Source organism: Glycine soja, chromosome 3 (genome assembly GCF_004193775.1).
Source record: "Glycine soja cultivar W05 chromosome 3, ASM419377v2, whole genome shotgun sequence".
Lineage (NCBI taxonomy): Eukaryota > Viridiplantae > Streptophyta > Magnoliopsida > Fabales > Fabaceae > Glycine > Glycine soja.
The window spans coordinates 34,049,076-34,069,285 of NC_041004.1; the positions used below are offsets into that span (position 1 = coordinate 34,049,076).

General features: G+C 34.5%; 1 pseudogene; it reads right to left on the reverse strand.

Moving 5' to 3' along the window:
• Positions 1-11,835: 11,835 nt before the first annotated feature.
• LOC114405188 lies at positions 11,836-14,281 on the reverse strand (annotated as a pseudogene).
• Positions 14,282-20,210: the final 5,929 nt, after the last annotated feature.

Genomic DNA, 20,210 nt, shown 5'->3' on the forward strand with positions numbered 1-20,210 from the left:
CAGTGATCCATTACATAAAATAAGTCTGATTAATTTGTTAAATTCTAAAAAGACTTTGTTCTAAATAATAGTTAGGTGTTAGCTTGAAGGGACTCCTGTAAAATTACTTGAGATTCAGTCAAAAGCAACTCAGAAAAAAATACTTGTATTTTTATAAATGATAATGAAACATGGTGAGTTTGTCAAAAAATATACATAATCACAATGCTAGAGACAAACCAGTATCAAAATTTATGTGTTATTATGCTTTCTTATCTTTTTTTTTTATCTAATTGTTAATTATGTTTCGATTTAAACACCTGTTTTCAAAAGGATTTGATAGTACAAAGCTTTTAAAAAATATTATTTGTTCTTTTTTATATGTTTCACATATGAACTTACTTTAGTAAGAGGATACCATCAATTGAAAAAAAGGTTTACTAAAAAAATTTCAAGAAACACAATTCAATTTCCTTTCACGTCTCTCCATATTTCTTTAGTAACTAAACCTCTAAAAGATTATCTCTAAAGGAAAAAGGGTACTTGTACAAAAGACGAAGAAAAAATTATACAAATCAGAATATTTTATAAAAAGAAAAGAAAAAAATACTAATAACAAACAAAAGTCACGTTTAAATTTAAAAAAGTCAATTTTAAATGTCATATTAATTAAATGCTTTTTTGATTGCTTAAGGTGTCTTATGGGGTTTGAGGATAGCATCGAAGTCACTTATAAGACATCATGGCTTCTAACATGATTTTCAATCTATTGAAGATTTTTCCGTAAAGAGATTAAATATAAATGTCATATTAATTAAATTTAATAAGTCAATTTAAATGTCATATCAATTTAATGTCATATCAATTTATAGTAGAGTTTGTAGATAGCATTGAAGTCTTCTATGAGACACCATGGCTCTGTAACATGATTTTCAGTCTACTAAAGATCTCTCCATACAGAGATTTGTTGATGAGCATGAGGGCTTACACAAAATACCTATAGTCAACCAAGGTTGAGCATTAGCTCGTTTAACTTTCAAGTGAACAAACTAATATGTGTAGGCCAACACCTCCATCTTACAAAAATAAGAATACTAAAGGTACCAAGTTCCTCCAGTGGTCTTATGCATCCACAATGAACGAATTATCTAGATTATTTCTAATGATAATCTACCTTGTCATGCTTATACTCACATGGGTTTCCCAAAGGAAAATCAACGCAACATTTTACTCTTTTAACAAGTCCTTAATAGTTTGGAGAAACTTTTAGTTCTTACACCCTTGCAATTCCAAGAAATCATATTCATTGACAAATAAGTTTGTTAAGAAGTATCAACCCCCCTATGAGCACCATTATAATGAACAAAAATACTTGAAATAACATTTCTTATAAGGATCCCACAAAAGTATGAACACCCTGATGTCTAAAGATTTGTCTCTAAATGATAGAAAGTTATCCAAAGAGCATAAGGACTTAGAAGCACTTCATGAGTTGAAGGATCCAACGATAAGATCCAAAGTCAAGCTTCTACAAGAAGAGATGATCAAGAGGATCAAGAATGGACTACTCATCAAAGGCAAGGAAGGAAAAAATTACAAGAAGTTGAATTGGAGCACTTTGAAGATTGGTAAACAACTCGCTTAGCGACACCAGCTCGCTAAGCTCAATTCCAGAGGATAAATTGTGCTTAGCGCGAATGTCTCGCTTAGTGCAATTCCAATCCAAGAAAAAAATTGCGCATAGTGCGAATGCCCTGCTTAGCGGAAACCTTCCGTGGAAATTGTTGAAAACATTCATTTTCTGTTGTAAGGGGGCTTTAATGTATAATGCAAATTAGGCTTAGACTGTGCATTTAGGTGATTATGAGTTGTCCTAATTACCTTCATTTGTTGGTTCTATAAATAGTCAAGGGCTTCTCATTTGTAAAAACTTTTTGTGTAATTGAAATTAAGCTTGTGCTTAGAGAGAGCTTTAGCCTCTTCTTTGGTTTTTTACTGAAAATCAAATTGATTCTTATCAAGGAAGTTATTCCTTTGTGGCGAATCCTCCTTGGTTTATCGATTCTCCGTAGATCATGACATTGTTTTGTTCATCTTCTCCATCTTTTTCTGTTTTTATGTTCTTGTGTTCTTAGAAGATCATCAATGGTGTTCTTGAATTTGCATCCAGAACGATCTGAACCAAGTGTTCATGGCTTGGATTGCATTACTAAAGTTTTGATGATGCCTATCGTTATAAAATAATAAACCATGCTTCCTTGTCTCTTTTATTTTGATTGCTTGTGTGTGTATGCATGCATTAAAAATAGAAAGCCTATGTAATTAAACTTATCTAAGCACCCTTTGAGTAAAATTGGTGTAAGAAACAATTGAGATAAAATATGAAGAAAAACAAGTTTGAAATTCATAAGTTTTGAAATGAAGAACAATATAATTTATTATTGAACAAAATAATCAATCATCTCAAAGTCGGGAGACTTAAGATTTGTGAAGGTGCATAAATAATCGATTTGTCACTTAGGATAATCAATTATTTGATCCTTGAGAAAGCCCATCTTTCATAAATAATTGATTATCTCACCAAATAATCGGTTAATTTGTTCTTTGTGATGCCTAAGTGACCTCAAGAATAAAATAATTGATTACGTCAAGGCTTAATCAATTAACGTTATTTTTCTTATATAAATGTGAACTTATGATGAGTTGTTTTACACAACTCTCTGAAATCCAATTAGTGCATATACTAATTTCTAAGAGTGTGAGATCTACAAGAGTGTATTTTTGAAGGTTCACAACAAAGATTCAAGAACCGTCAAGTTTAAAAAAATGTGGATAAATAAAAAAAAAGGTTGTTATGGTAGTTTTCTTTAAAGAAATAGGACAAGTTTTGTTTTATTTCTTATCAATCACTTTCGGGTGATGTATTTTCTTTTATTTTCTACTTGTGTAATTCTTTGAATAGGATTCTAGAAAGTTTTCATGTGGTAGCGTTCTATGTGGTTTGTAATCATTGTAATTTAATCAGCGAAAACTCATACTAAAAGTTGTATGTGTAACTGGATGTGGGTCACGAAATGATTGAACCAATATAAGATTCAAGTGTGTAATCATTGTTTCTCTTATCCTTCTACATCTTCTATTTAGACATATTTATTTATTCTGAAGTATTGATCTTTGCATTTCATATTTGGTTATAACATTAAGAAAATAAAAAACCAAAACAAGCACCTACACGATCTTTGCTTCGAAGATTAAGTTTCATTTGGGTCTTAAAATAACAGTTTTCGTTCATTCGAAGAAAGTTTTTAGAAAAAAGTTTTCAATTCCAATTCACCCCTCTTGGAATTTAGCCATTGCTTTCAACAAAGCAAATATTTCTTCATATAGGTTTACCACATATGTGGAAAGAGTGGGGTCTCAATGAATCTGGATACTCTGATGGCTTTCCACCTCTCATTGACACCTCTTCATATTAACTTTCAAGCAATAAAAAGTCCTCACTTCTCACTTGCCTTTCGTAACCATATCTCATTCCATGTATACTCCTTATATGATGTGCCAAACCATGCTCAATTTTTCGCATAACAGCCTTATATGATGGGTCCCCTTCAAATTAGCAACTCTATCAGGTATCTTTATTATACTTACTCGATTTTCGTTTCCAAGAACTTGCTAGGCCATTTTTCCTCCCTAGTAAGTTGCATATTTCTCGCTTTTTTTTTTTTTTTTTTTATCTCTTTTGGTCACTGGAATTAATGTCTCTGTATCATTGTTCACGTGAATCAAATTTGAAAAATACTCATATTTGTTCACGTGATTCCTTGTTTACCAACAATAAATTCATGCGTGTTCCAAGATTTAATGTGACATTTGGATCACCTTAGTCAATATTTTATGATCATGTTTCACCAAAATTCATAACTTGTAGTCCCTTATCAACATTGAATTCATGACACTAACATGGGGTGTCAATATTATCCTCATGAGGCGTGGTGACATGGGCAATATTCAACATAAGACTGGCATCAACAGCTTTATTTGCCAATTCGACATCCAACTTGATGAGATCTTCATATTGTGTGGTCTTTTGGTTCAACAAAACTCTTTGCTGAAACAAAAAATAGTCAAATATATTTGAATAGTAATGATTTAATTTTTAATATTTTAATTTAAATTTATGTGTAAAATTATTATTATTATTATTATTATTATTATTATTATTATTATTATTATTATTATTATTATTATTATTATTATTATATAAAAGATACTGTGCTGATTAAAAAATATAATATATATATTTATATATTTTGCTAAAATTAATATATTACTGAATCATATATTTAATATATATTTTGTTACTATATAGTGGGTCGGCGACCCACCGCTAGATTCATAGCCGGAAATAATGTCGGACGCGCCAATTTGAGGCGCTAGCCGGTAAGACTCAACACTTTATATATATATATATATATATATATATATATATATATATATATATATATATATATATATATATATATATATATATATATATATATATATATATATATTACTTTTAAGTCCTATTAAATTATATTTAATTATAAGCCATATAAAATAATTTTCAATAATTTCGTGGTAAAATAAATATTTTTTGAATAAAATTTATATTATGAAATTGAAATTTTTATACTAAACATTAATTTAAATCTAATTAATTAATATATTTATTATAAAATAAAATTTTGGTTCTATGTTTAATAGTGTCATATACAAAAAGAATTGTTATTAATATTTAGATAATAATTTTAATTTTTTACATTAATATATATTAAAATTAATATATTAAATATATTTTTATTATAAAATAGTTTTAAATTACTTAGATAAAAATACCTTAAATTAAATTAGTTTTTATTTTTTTTAATGGTAAAGACAGCAAACACCATTCATGGGTGACATTATTATTCGAGTTAGGTAAGATCGTGATAATTTTCTTTCTCCAAATATTTATCACAATTTCATCTCTAAAACTCAACATTTTTTTCTTTTAATTTATATAAAATTATTTTTACTTATAAGTCATATAAAATCATTTTAATTAATTCCATAAATAAATATTTATATTCTGAATGTAATTTATTTTTATTTTAAAATGAAGTTGACATTTTTATACGAAAGCATTAATTTAAATTTAATTAATTAATATATTTATTATTAAAATAATATTTCAATTTTATGTTTAACAACTTCATTTTATAAAATTTTGTTGATTAATATTTTCATAACAATATCAATTTTTTCATAAATATATAATAAAATATATTGATATACATTAAAATATTTTCATTATAAAATAATTTTAAGTTATTCATTGACTATTTCACCGGCGCGAAAAAATTTCGGTCAAAGAAAGATACACACAAACACAGAGAAATTAAATGTTATTTATACTGCAAAAAAGCCACACACTCTTCAGCACGATTTTTTTTTCCTACTGAAAATTTTGAATATTAAAGAAGACACACACTTCAAAAAAGCCATTGACAAGTATCTTTTTATTGGTGTTTTTCTTTCTCCAAATTTAATTAGCATTCGCCGAAGTCTTTTTTTTCTGTTTGTTGAAAATGAATTTAGAAGTTACCTAAAGAATCGTTGATTTTCAATATTTACATTCATCAGAAAGAATCAAATGAACCACCTATGGACAACACCATCACTTGAAGAAATGCTTTCATTCTTTTTGGCCCAACACCTATTTTCGTTTTCAATGAAAGAATCATAATTTCCCATATATGCAAATATCTGCAGCTAAAAAGAAATGTTCACTAAAATTCTCTCCTTAAAATTAATTGATTTTAACGTTAATAAAAAAATAGTTTTTCTTATCAGCATGTTATTGATATGAATTACTTATTTATCATTTATTGATAAAAAAAATTGGTTAAAAAATCATATTAACCAATTTTAATAGAGTTCATTGTCTTAACTGCATTTTTTATTTTATCCACACAAAACCCAAACTAAGACCTTACTTAGAATATGTTGCTAGAATAGAATCGTTTTCTTTGCTATCCAAATATTTACACCAAAACGAATATTGCCATGAACCCACCAAATGGACAAATCAATATCAAAATCTATAAACAAAAAAATTACTAGAATCTTTATTTCAATCACTTCCAATAAGTTGAATCAGAAAGATTCTTTATAAGGAGTTGGAATAGGATTACATTGCATCATTATGTATGATCCAACGGCAATGATTAGGAGCTTAGCTTGCATGGAGTTCGAGGGTGTGCTTTCAATTGCATGTGTCACCTCACACTTTCTCAGACCAAATCTTTTGAAGTGTGGCAAGGCAATCACGTGGCTCATGATGATGAGGCTATATAGTGTATATGCTTCAATGTTTGTTTCGTAAGGCCAATGGTCCAACTTGTTCTGCCCATCTTTATTTTGTTTGTCTACTCTTTTCATTATGGAATAATCATTCTAGAAAAATTAAATAAAATAAATCTTCTCTTTTATATTGCTATCAGATGTTTTTATAATTGTCAGCTTTATATATGTTTAGATTGGTAAAAAAAAAAGTTACAAATGCTTTTAAAAAGAAGTATGTCTTATAAAGATTGAGCAGGATAATTAATACTGTATTTTTGGATTAATTCATACTGTCATATATATATATAATATTAATATTAATATTGACCTTTAAATGCATTGCTCTCAAAATTGCATTCTCTGATGTTTATCTTCTCATTCACAAGAAGGACTCACTTACCACCAAAGTGACCAAACTTAACTCGTTGATAGATTTTGTAAATTTTATTAGGCATGAATTTGGTTTTGTAGGTTGAAAGTTTTTTTTTTAAAAAAAAAAATATGCAATGCATTAGCCTCAAATAGGTAACGTTGAAGAAAATGCATGTATTACAACACATTAACCAAAGGAGACAATAATGGGGAGATTAACCGATGATTTTGTAAGTAGAAGGTATTGCATATTTGCATATCAAATAAATGCATATTATTCTACCTTTTTTCTTCTTTTTAATTTATCTTTTACCCGTTTATCAGTGACTATTAATATCTAACATGGTCATTGTATTTTCCTTCGTTACTATACTTTTTTTATATAAAATGTAATTTTTACTTTTTAAATCTGTAATTTTAATTTTTTTATTTTTAAAATTTTAGTTCTCTTTCTCAGAGTATCTACTTTTTAAAATAAATTAAGCATAGTAATTAAATAATTTTAAAAAAATTGTCACGTGAATAATAAATAGACATGTGTTAATCAATATTGTTTATAGAACACATAGATCGATCAACATTTAAAATTGATCACAACACTAAAATTGTGAATTTTTTAAAAGTGAAAAACGAAATGTCTTAATTAAAAAATAAAAAACTAAAATTACAAACTTTTTAAAACTACATCATAAAATTTTTCAATTAAAAAATAGAAAGAGTAATATAACATATTTGAGAAAATAGGAGAATAAAAAATACATTTTAAATTTTTTTCTTATTAATTTATGGATCTTACAAGATATTTCTTTCTCATTAAATGATTTGTGACTCTCCTTTCACATAAAATTGCAAATTTGATATTTTTAATTAATGTATTTTAAAAAGACAATTTAATCCGTAATTACACTACTACAAAACATGTTTATTATGACACGCCAATAACATCGGTTGGTAGAACTGTCTTTGAAGTTAATGAGATGACAGTATCATAATTAAATTGTAAGTTTAAGGACGATTATTAAAAAACCTGTCGTAGTTAAACTCTGTACAAAGATGATTTTACCCGACCGTCTTTGAATGCCTATACTTTTCTCGTTTTTTTTCTCTCTCTCTCTCTCTCTTATCTTATCCGACAGCATAGATCCTTTCTTTCCCCTTCGCTTTTCTCTCTTTCCCTCTCTCTCTCTCTCACTTTCTCTCTCTGGCGGAGGATGGCGTGGTTTGCACTTTCGCATTCGGGGGTAATGGGAAGTATTCTGAGAGTGTGAACAACGACGCTATGGAGGCTAAAAATCACGGTGGCACCGCATATGGAGATTGGAAATCACGGCAACGTCGCATTTGGAGGTCGGAAATCACGCCAGCGACACTACTTCACGAAGGTTCCCGACAAATAATGGTTTTTCGTTCTTCTTTCCTCTATTTCTTTTCTCTTTGCACTATTTTTTTTGTCGTTACAGATGTTTTTATTTGACAGAGATTGTGTTGGCATCTATAGTTGGGGTTTTTGAGGCTTATAGGTTATGTTATTGTTTTTTGTTCTATATTGTGTTGGTTGCCTGAGTGTGTTAATGTTGCAAGAGTGATTTTGAGTTCTAACAGAGAAGGTTGGAGCATGAGGGCAGTGTCGGAGATCAATAAATTTCATATCTGAAAGTGAAAACCAAAAGAGAAAGAAGAAAAGAAAAACTGAACAATAGAGAGAGAGTTGAAAAAAAAACTTTTAATATTTTTTATTTTTTTCGGTAAAAAAGCTGTTGCTGCCAATCATTTTAATGGTACATGGGTGTACCAAGAAATTCATAACTTCGCCTTAGAACAATTCTGTGAGGAAGACGAGGGCATAACTGTCCTACAATTTCATTAAAGAAGCATGTTCATTTAACAGAATTAACACTGTGAAGAAATAGGAGATGCCTATGATAAGTCTTAAAATCAAAGTGTAATTTATTCTTATTATTATAATTATAATATTCATTATAATACTAATATATATAAGTGGTCATTTTATTTTTACCTTATTTATCATGGTGTCTTACCATATTGAGTTTTATGGTTTAGTCGAAACCCATCCATCTTTTGTGAGGCAAGGATTAAGAAGATATGACTTAACCATCTCTTGTGTGTCAGATTTTCTATGTTTGTTCCTCTTGCTACAACAACATCTTGCTCTTCCAAAACTATTATTGGACTTATCCCTAAAACACGAGTAATATGAGTGAATGATATACTGAAGGTGACAATAATTAATAAATGATAATTTCTCTTGCTTGCAGCAACATCTTGCTCTTCCAACAGGTATGTAACCTTACAACTTTAAATTTTCAATTAATTCACTTTCCATATAATAATAGTAATAATACCAAAATATAACATAGTCATGATAATTAAAGATTTTTAAGTCATTTTTTATTTATAAAAAAAGAGTAACATTTAATGTTAGCAATGTACTAATTTCTAGTAAAATTTTATAACAACTTCTTAACTCGAGTAAACCTGTAACATTAATTAATAAAGGTCAAATATGTTTTCGGTTTGTACTTTCAGTGATTTTATTTTTTTTCCCGAATTTAAACTTTAATCAATTTAATACTTAAATTTTATAAAGAGTAATGATTTTTGTCATTCTTCATGATGAAAATCGTCTTTGATAAGAAACAAAAATCATTACTTTTCTGAAATTTAGGAATTAAATTAATGAAGATTAAAGTATGAGAAGTAATATCAATTTTTACTAAAAATACAAAAAATAAAAACATATTTTATCCAAATAATAATATAATATATAATTAGTAGTTAATCATCCACTAGAGCTAGAATTCTTGTAGCTAACTCAATATACTTTTTTTTATAGGTCACTTGACAGCTAGACCATCTGCTTTGTGCAGATCTTAGAGCTTCCAAGTCTTGGCTAACTCAATATACTATTTTAACTTTTTTGTTTAAAAAAACATTCTAAGACGGATATTTGAAAAACCGTCTTAGAATCCTAAGTTTATTTTTAATTTTTTTAAAAAATATATATATTTTAAGATGGTTATTTGACAAACCATCTTAAAATGCAATCCTTTTAAGATGGTTATTTTCTTGAGAATCGTCTTAGAATGTACAGTTTTCTAAGACAGTTTTTTAAGAACCGTCGTAGAAAGTTTTGACTTTCTATGACGTTCGCTACAAAACCGTCTTTGAATATGTTGTAGAACCGATGTAGAAACATCTTTTTGCAGTAATGTTAATTCGTAATGTTTCTAATTCTAAACCTAGTCTTCCACAGCTCTATCCTCCTTCTCAAATCATCACTCTCATGGTGGCACAACCATGAGAACCTATGAACACTGTCATCACCATCACCATTGCCATCACTGCAGTCACCCTTCCCCACCCTTTGACCCTCCATGATGTCACTCCTCTGATCCCAACTCCCACTCCACAACAACTATTTCGGACTCCATCCATCCTCCTAATCTTCTCTCTCTCTCTCTCTCTCAAAACTAGTTACCAGACGCATTTGGAACCATCTTTCCCATCTCAACATCAACCACATGCCAACGCATCTACCAGATGCGTGTTTGGATGAGATATGCAAAATCTCTTTTCCCTCTTTGTGATTGTTTGGTTCCCTTCTGTTGCCATTTTTCTCCGTTTGTGGTCATATCAAGTGTGTTCTCTCTGTTAGTCTTTTGCATGAGGTTCCAATTTGGTGGTGGTGATCGAGGGGAAGGAAGGTGGTTGCGGTAATTTTCAAGGGCGGAGCATTTGGCTTCTTCACAAAGACGACATGGGGTGTCGGAGCTCCGACTGACAATGATGTAAGAGAACAATGTGGTTTAGTGAAAGAGAATGGAGATTTAGGGATTAATTATGGATTAGAGTCTTTTTAAAATACATTAAATTAAAAATAAAATAAAAATATCAATTTTACAACAAAAATCCTTAAATTTTAATTGAGAAAACAAAAAGTTAAACTTAATTATTTTGAGTGACAAAATAAATTACGTAAAATTATATAATTAAGCAATACATAACATCATTTCCTATATAACTTATTTTAAATTTATACTAAAATAACGGTCAAATGTTTTTCCTTCAATTTGAAAACTACACGTTACCTAAAAAAATCCTCAATATTTTTCCGTCCAAGCTACTTGAGACATATGAAGATCTAATCAATATTGAATGGATTCATTCAACATATCTTGAAGTTTGAGATTTGATTACGAGTTTATCCTCTTAAATATGGAATCTCTCTACTTACCCATTTTCCTTATCTTATTTAAAGGTCAACTTTAGTATGCAAGGTACCTATAAAAAAAAACTTTGTTATGGAGAGTTTACATGTTTTGTTATATGAGCACTTCAGTCTAGATAAGGGCTAACTTTCAAGTGCGATCACTTCATTTCATTCGATTCTCCTATATAATTGCTGATCATATTTATGTCTCTGTTAACTTAATTAACTATAAGAATGTCTTTATAAAAAAAATATATTTCGTCTTTCGTGACCACCATTTTTAGGCTTATAATTCTTGCTGACGCGTGTCCAGCAAATCAACATTCACATTGAAATTCAAGAGTCACAAGACTCACAACAATAACCTTCATATTTCAATACACACACACACAGTGAAATAGGAATATTCCAATTAGCAAGTCGACAGACTTTTTATACCAACAATATGTAAATATGATTAGTGGTGTATACTCACAATTAATTCATTCTTCATTTGAAAAGAGTATAATTAAAATTAAATAAAATTTTTACACTAATTTTTTGTAACAAAAAATTAGTTATATATCTCGAATAAGGCTGAGAGAGGATATTTGTTAGGAACATGGTTACACTATGCTATGCTAAACTACACTAAATAGGTACTGGACAATTCTTCTCTGTTTTATTCATGATTTGTGGTATTTATAATTTATAATGAAATACAAGTGATGGTTGTTGCTGCCAATCATTGGCAAGTTGGTGCAAAATATTTGAAGATAACAGAATTGGGTAAATATCCTAGGTGGTTATAATAGAATGTTGATCTGGTGGTGAGATTACTTTTCGAGATTGAAAATTGTGCCCTGCATTCCTTCACTCGTAATCTCTGAGGTATGTTGGCTTATTGACTATCCTCTTGGGCCTGTTGACTTGTGCACAATTGCTATCAACACTCTCTGCTGGAAAAAAACAACCTTGCCCTTGATGTTGTAAAGGGACTTCCAAACTGAAGCAAATGTGTTGGGATCATCAAGGCTAAAACTTGGCGTCAAAAGGGTAGTCTCAAAGAGAAGCAACACATGGTCTTTCACAGACTTACCATTCTTGTCAGCTTCAACTCTCTTCCTTAACTCCTCCATGATACCATTGTCTGGGTTGATCTCCATGGTCTTTTTGCTAGACATCTGGCCACTCATGCTGTTGTTTCTCAAAGCCTGAGCCTTCATGATCCTCTCCATGTTTGTGCTTCGTCCGTATTTACCAGTTACCAAACAGCAAGGAGAATCCACATGATGATCAGACACCACAACTTTCTCCACCTTGTCACCAACACATCCTTGATCACATGGCAAAGACCCTCAAATTTCTCCTTCAATTCTTCCTTTTTTTTTCTTCTCGTCTTCACTCTCGTCAAGTTTCATGCCTTGCTTAGTAGCAAAGACCAACTTTGTTCCCTCAAATTCCTTAAGCTAACTAACAACATACTCATCAATAGCATCAACCATGTAGAGAACCCCGTACCCCTTCTTCTTAAGCTTTTCAAGAAAAGGGGAATTCTCAACAGCTTTCTTGCTTTCACCAATAATGTACGTAGTAGATGTCATTCTGCCCTTCCTTCATCCTGGTAACATAGTCCTTGAGGCTGGTCATCTCATCACCATTCTTAGTGGGGTGATACCTGAGCAATTCAACAAGCTTTGTCTTGTTACGAGAAACCTCATGAATAACAAGTTTCAAATTCTTAAGGAAGGCTTCATAAAACCTGTTATAGTCCTTCTTATTCTCCACAATTTCAAAAAACATCTCAATGCATTTCTTGACCAATTTTAGGATCTTGTTCTGTTGCAACATTTCTTTAGAAATGTTGAGAAGAAGATCCTAAGAATCCAAAATACCCTTAACAAAGCTAAGATATTTTGGCATTAACTCCTTGCAGTTGTCCATGATGAAAACACGAAGGACATACAGTTTGATTTTGTTAGGCTTCTTCCTAGTGTCAAAGAGATTAAAAGGTGCCCTCATGGGGATAAAGAGGACAACCTTAAACTCCTGCTGACCCGCAACAGAAAAATTCTTAACAGGCAGATGCTCTTCAGTTTCAATTCTATTAGTTGTCTCAGCGGTTAATCCTTTTTCTGCCACCATTTCTTTTCTTAGCTGTTGAAAAGATTGTTTGTCTAACTTGTCAATATTTGAACATATTGTCCTAAACTTTTCACGAGGTACTCTACGTATTTGCAGCATGCCATCTAGTAACTTTCTATCATTCAACTTTATCTCACATTCCCCAATGTCCAACTCATTAACTAGTTCAGTCAAAATCCTAACAACCTCAAAGTCCGGACCCATAATTTCAGACACACCAGGATTACCAGCAGTATCAAAGTCACATTGATAAAATTCACGGTATCTTCCCTTGGATGAGTTATTCACTTTGTAAACCTTGGCTATTTGGTACCTTTTGAAAGATGTCAGACCATTCATAGCCACAAACCTCGCAAAGGGAATTGTCAAGTCATACCTCAAAAAAAGAAGCTCCCCTTCATATGTGACACCAACAATCTTTCCTTCCTCGTCAAATTCTACCTTGCACTCAGGCTTATTCAACATATATGTTTCACCATAAACAACACTAAGTTGTGAAAATGCCTGGGGAAGCTCTCCTAAACCATATAAAGGATATATGTAAGGTGACCCTCCTTGAAAGTGTACAAGAGACTCTGCATATAACTTTATTCTCTTCACAATGTCCAGTGCTAGCTCAGCCAAGTAGCGATCATCGCTATGAAGCGCCAAAGCATGACCAATGAAGTCTATAGTGTTATCATCAAGGCCATATTTTGCTATTAACTCTTTAGTAGGCACTCTTGTCAAGTCCAACCCCTCATGGGTCTTGGGATCACTCTCATTGTATTTTTGCACATAAATGAAAAACTTATGTGTCCAGTGTTTTGCAAATAGCCCCATAAGTGGCGACTTCAAGGTCTCCATGTCATTTGCAGGCACCTTATGAACCTTTCCTTTATTAAACACATAACTTCCATCCACAACTTTGAAATAGAGATACTTGGTAACATTGGCAAGTATAAGAACCCGCACCAAATTTCCATTAGCCATAATAAACTTAGGGTTCATATGAATGTTATAGTCTCTGCTAGCGCCCAAATATAGAAGAGGCTTGTCATCTCCCCTGAATCTCTTTCAAAGCTGAATAAGATTGAGAAGAGTGGAATCTTCTCCATAATAGTTCCTATCCATATGCAGAACCCTGAGGCCAACGACAGAGAGAAGACCATTGAGAATGCACTCCTTGAGACCCGTACCGAACACGTTCACATCGCACTCCTCATCCATGCCCAGCACGTGCTGAAAACATGGTTTCGGATTTCTGAAATGAGAAAGAACAACGATGGATAGACACAAAAGCACAACACAAAAGTGTGATTGGCTCTAGAGGATAATGGTCTCTCTATGATTAGTAAGACCAATGGCCTGAGAAACATGTGCTTCCCTTGTTGAATCGGTCTTGCCATAGAACTCCAACACAAGCTCTGGGGTGTTCCTGCTGTTGCTGAAGTTGATGCACTAGCCACTTCGGCTGGTCTTGTCGCGGCTCCTTCGTCCACCATTGATGTACCCTTACTGAGTGTTGGTGTGGTGACCACGAGTTCTCCTACAATATCGCCTCCTATTTCTTCAGCTCCACCGGTTCCACCCTTTGCTATGTTGGCTTCAGTGTCCCCTTCCTCCTTTTCTTGCCCTCATGTGTCTTTGGATCACCTGTACACCTCCAACAATGCTGATTCACTGTGGGGTGAAAATTACAAGCTGAAGCAGAAGACCTCGATTGGCTTCGTGTCAGCCTTTGGTAAGAATCTTATTTGGTTAGCTGGGGTGGAGAATGCTACGGATTCTACCAAAATTTTCCTCCAGAGAAGTTTGGCGATTTTGGAGGAGAATGGACAACGACACCAAGAGGCTCTACACAAGGTGGCATCCTTGGAGGTAGAGGTTGCCAAATGGAAGGCTACTGCTCGCACGGTCTTAAGAGTGGAGCACCCTAAGGTAGCTAACTCCATCATTGCCATCGACGAAGCTGTGAGGTTGAACCACCAACTGTCTTCCAAGGTTGGCAGTCTCTTGGCCAAGTTGCTGTGCACCAGGTTGGACGGTAATGAACTGTCTGCATGCTACAAGGTCTTGTAGGAAGAGAAAAAGGACTTAGCAAGGTGGAACATATTGCGGCAAAGAGGGATGAGCTTGCCAAGGTGGTTGCTGAGTTAGAGGCCCGACTAAAAGAGTTGATGTCCAAGCTAGAGGAGTCTGCTAGTCGTTATTTACGACTAACTTTTGTGTTGAAAAGTTTCATGAAATTTATATCTTTTCCCCAATTTATGGTTCTTTTTGTAGGTTTGTACATATTTTTATATTTAGTTTAATTTCACTCAGTAGATATTCCCAATATTGTGAATTAATGTGGTTTAACTACAGTTTCAGGCTAAAGGATGAAGAAGAAGAAGGTTGAAGCAGCTGGTGTCTCACTAAGCAAGGCATATGCGCTTAGCGAGTAACATCCGCTAAGTGAGGCCCTTAGCTCGCTTAGCGTGTTAGGAGAATCTGGAAGAGAATCTGCCATTCATGCACGCGCCATCAGCTCGCTCAACGAGTCATTTGTCTCTTCTCGCGCTCAGCGCGCCCAGCTCGCTAAGCGAAAAATTCACTAACTCACGTTTAGCGAGAAAATGGCGTTAAGCAAGCCTTCAAGATCAAAAAGCCCTTAAAAGATTGAAGTTGGCGAAAAATGAGGAGAGAGACGTAACAGAGTTGAAAAATAGAGCAAGAGAGAAGAGCATGGATGAAAAGCCTCAGCCTTTGAGAGATTCTTAGTTTAGGATTTATTATTAGGTTTTTAGAGGTGGAGGAGACACCCCCACCACTTTGTAATCTTAATTATCCTTCAAAAACCTATTCTTAGGCTGAAAGGTGCTAACTTGCAATGGAAGGCTAAATCTCTTGTTGGGGATTTCTGCTGAACTTTGATGTAAAAATCTTTTACTATCTATTTAAAGTTATTTTTATGTGTTCATTTCTTCTATCTGCACTTAATTCTTACATGCTTGTGGCTTGATCGCCCATTTGTGTGTAAAGTTAGGATTTTTCGCATTGAAAAGTGTTTTAAATTCTTAGAACTGGATAGAGCGGGCTAGAGAACTGTATGTATGAACATGGAGTGCAGGGATTTAGTTTATGTTATGTCGTAATCTTAATGCAACTCGTTTAAGCTAAGTTCGACGAGGGATCTAGAACAAAGTTTAGATAGAGTTAGACCCATTCACAAGAGGGATCCTGGTTTGGGTAGTTTTTTTTGGCATAGAACACAAAAAACAACCTTAAATAGAGAAAAATACTCAATAACATCAAGTAGGTTCAGTAGAAAGACCCAACGTTTTTAATCATCTGTTTATCTCTCACCTTTAGATAGTTAATTTTGTAGTTAAATTAGAACTGTAGACACAACTTCTTTTTATATGTACTGGCTTTATACAAATGTTTACCTACTGAATGAATGCTCTCTGAATGAAACAAGTTCTCTGTTATTCGATACTTGATTCTTACCATTTTATACTACTTGCACGTTTCAGTACACTTGCTTGCAATTGAGAGAGTGCAAACAGAGTTCGAGCTATAGGTGGCTAAGGAGAGGAGGCCAACAAGGAGGTTATGGAGCAGCATGAAAAAGACTTTCAAAAGGCCGTCAGGCAGGCTAGGTTCTTCGCCAAGGACCTTGACTGCGGTCTTTTTTACCCTTTCAAGGATGTGAATGATGGTGTTCTGCTTTATGAGGAAGATATTGTTGTTGAGGAAGAGGCTAGCGAGGAGCATGATGCTAATGATGTCAATGTTTAAGCTACTTTTTGTTTATTTTCTTCTTTTCTTCATTGTTGGATTTTGGCTGCATAGGTCTTGTAATGATGACAATTATTTTTTTCTTCAATGCACATGTTTTTCCTTTGTTGATGAATTTTGCATTGCTTATATGCCTTGTGTGTTTGCCTTTGTCTATGCAATGCTTTGTTACTTATGGTAGTATGAATAGGCCACCATGGTGAGAATGGATTCTTTGACGGTGTAAGAAGTAAGACCTTGGTGATGTAGGAAGCAAGGCCTTGGTGGTTTAGTGTGAAGTAAAGAAGTAGATGAAATCATCTTAGGTTTAAAGAAGTAGATGAAATCATCTTAGGTTTAAAGAAGTAGATGAAATCATGCAGTGGTGCTTCTTTTTCACTTTGCGGAGTTTCTCCTCTGATGTTTGTGAGGAGTTAGTGTGATTTACACCTGGTTGAAGCTCTTGTCAACAAGTCTAGTGATAGTTCGTCTTATGGAACCTGGACCTTTGAGTGTGGTCATTGTGGTTCTTGAGGAGTGAGCTGACCAAGGAAGTGTCTTGGGTTTTGTAGGAGTGCATACCAAGGGTGGACCTTGGGTGTTTGTACCAATGGCGGACCTTGGGTTGTTAATGTTCCTGCATACTTGTATTCTTGCAAAGATAAAAGTTAGGAATAGAAAAGTTTGTCAAGGGTAGACCAAGGTTGAAACTTGGGTTTAACGAGCCTTGGATCGAAGATGTGTTTGCCCTAGGTTTTGACAAGCCTGTAGAGATGCATCGAGGCTTACCAAGGACGAACCTTGGGTTTTGTGAAGTTGTGAGACTCACCAAGGGAAACCTTGGGTTTGACAAGCCTTTGGAAAACCAACAAGAGATGCATCCGTCCTGGATTTTGGCCAGACTCACCAAAGGCGGACACTAGGTTTTGCATGCCCTTTGGAGAAACGACCTATAGGACTCACCAAGGGTGAACCTTGGATTTTGTGAGCCCTTTGGAAAACCGACTAGGGAATTTTCCATCTTGGGTTTTGGAAAGACTCACCAAGGGCAAACCTTAGGTTTTGCGAGCCCTTTGGAGAACCAACCAGGGAATTGTCCATCCTGGGTTTTGGAGAGATTCACCAAGAGCGAACCTTAGGTTTGATGAGCCTTTGGAGAAATGACCTGTAAGACTCACCAAAGGCAGACTTTGGGTTTTGCAAACCTTTTGGAGAAATGAACAGTGACGTGTCCATCCTGTATTTTGGCGAGACTCACCAAGGGCAGACCTTGAGCCTGTGGAGCTATGACCATGGATGTACCTGTCTTGAAGACACAATAAAATTATAAAAATTAAGGGATGTAGAATTTTATTCAATGTATTTGATTGAGTACAAATTCCCTTTGTTATCCCAAATGTGTCTTGTTAAAACCTCTTAAGCCAAAACCCTGATTTTTCTCTTTTGGGACAAAAAACTTGAATAGGAAAAAAAGTACAACATCTGGTCTTGCATTATGTCAACTGAAGTATAACTTCAAGTGGATGGCATTCCATGTTCTTGGAATTTCTTTGCCATCCAGCTCCTATAGTTTGTATGCTTCATTGTCTAAGCTTACTATGATCCTAAATAGGCCTTCCCAGTTGGGACCGAGCTTTCCCGCTCGGGGAGTTTTTCTAGCTTCGCCTCTTACTCGCCACACAAGGTCGCCGGGTTGAAAAGCTCGTGGTTGAACCTTTGTATTGTATCACCTCATCGCTTGGAGCTTGGTAGCTTTTTCCCTGATCCTGGCCATTTCTTGGACTTCGTTTGTTGTCTCGAGTTCTACCCTCATGTTTTCTTCATTTTGTTGTTGCTAAAACAACAATATTCTTATTGATGGTTCCCCGACTTCAACGGGAATCATGGTGTCTATGTCATATATGAGTCGGTAAGGAGTTTCGTTGGCTGTTATCTGGGGTGAACAATGGTAGGCCCAGAGTATACTAGGAGTTCCTCTTTCCATAGGCTCTTAGACTTGTCGAGTCTAGTGTGAAGGGGCCTAAGGATGACTCTATTGGTTGCCTCTGCCTAGCCGTTGACCTGAGGATGTTCGATAGAGATGACGAGGTGCTTGTTGCCTAGCCTCGTTAGGAAGTCTTCATAGGTCTGAGCTTTAAATTGGGTGTCGTTGATGGTGACAGTGGCGTATGGGAGGACATACCTGCATATGAAATGTATCCAAGTGAACTTCTCCACCTCATTGGCCGTAATTTCTCGTAGTGGTCTTGCCTCGACCCACTTGGTGAAGTAATCGATTGCCACTAGTAGGTATTTTACTGCTCCTAGGGCCTTTGGTAGTGGTTCCAGTATGTCCATTCCCCACATGGCAAAGGGCTACAAGGAGCTCAAACTGTGGAGATTGTCAGGAAGGGTGTGTGGATTATCTGTAAACTCTTGGCATCGTCTGCATCTCTTTGGGAAGTCAAGGGCGTCTCCCATGAGTGTTGGTTAATAGTAGCCAACACGTACCACCTTTGTTGCAAGGGAGCGCCCCCCTGTATGGAGACCGTAAATCCCTATGTGAAGTTCTTTCATGACATAATTTGCATGTTGGCTGTTTAGGCACTTTAACAAGGGTGCTAGTCCTTTTGGTGTCTTTCGGGTCTTGCTCCAGCTTGGTGGTTGTCCGACACTCCGACCTCTTAACAAATTGGGCTAGGTACCCAGCTTGTATATGCCATTCTATTTTGTCTTTCGAGGCCTAACAGTCTTCGATGTTGTGACCGATACTGCGATGATATTTATAGTATTTGGTTGCATCTAACCTTAGCTTAGGAGGAGGTGATGGAGGTAGCTTGATGGGTACCTCTAAGTTGAAAGCTTCCTCGAGAATTATAGTGTGATTGGGCGTTAGGTGTGTGTAATGCTCGTATCTGGGCCCTTTTGGGAGAGGTTGAGGCTTGTCCGGCTTGTGCCTCTTGTCTGACTTGTGCGAATCGGTCTTGGTGCTTCCTTCCCACTTATCGCGCTTTTGTTCGGCTTGTTTAACCTCATTCCTAAACCTAGACATTTCTTCCATTTGGATGTAGCCTTTGGCTCATTCATTCAACTCGTCCATGCTACTAGGGTTTTTTTTCCACAAACTATCCGCAAACTTACTAGGCCTTAGTGGTGAGGAGCATAGAGTGTAATGCTACCTCTGGGTTGAGATTTTGGATCTGGACAACAATGCATCCAAACCTATCCATGAATTTCCAAAGAGACTCATCATCTGCTTCTTGCAAACTGGCCAGTGCGGTAGATGTTATACGATGAGATCAGTTGGTTGCATATTATGCACTAAGACGCTCGAAAAGAGTGTTGAAGCTGTCGATGGACCTTGAAGGGAGCCTGTCGTACTAGGTCAATGTTGCCCCTTTGAGGGATGTGGGGAAAA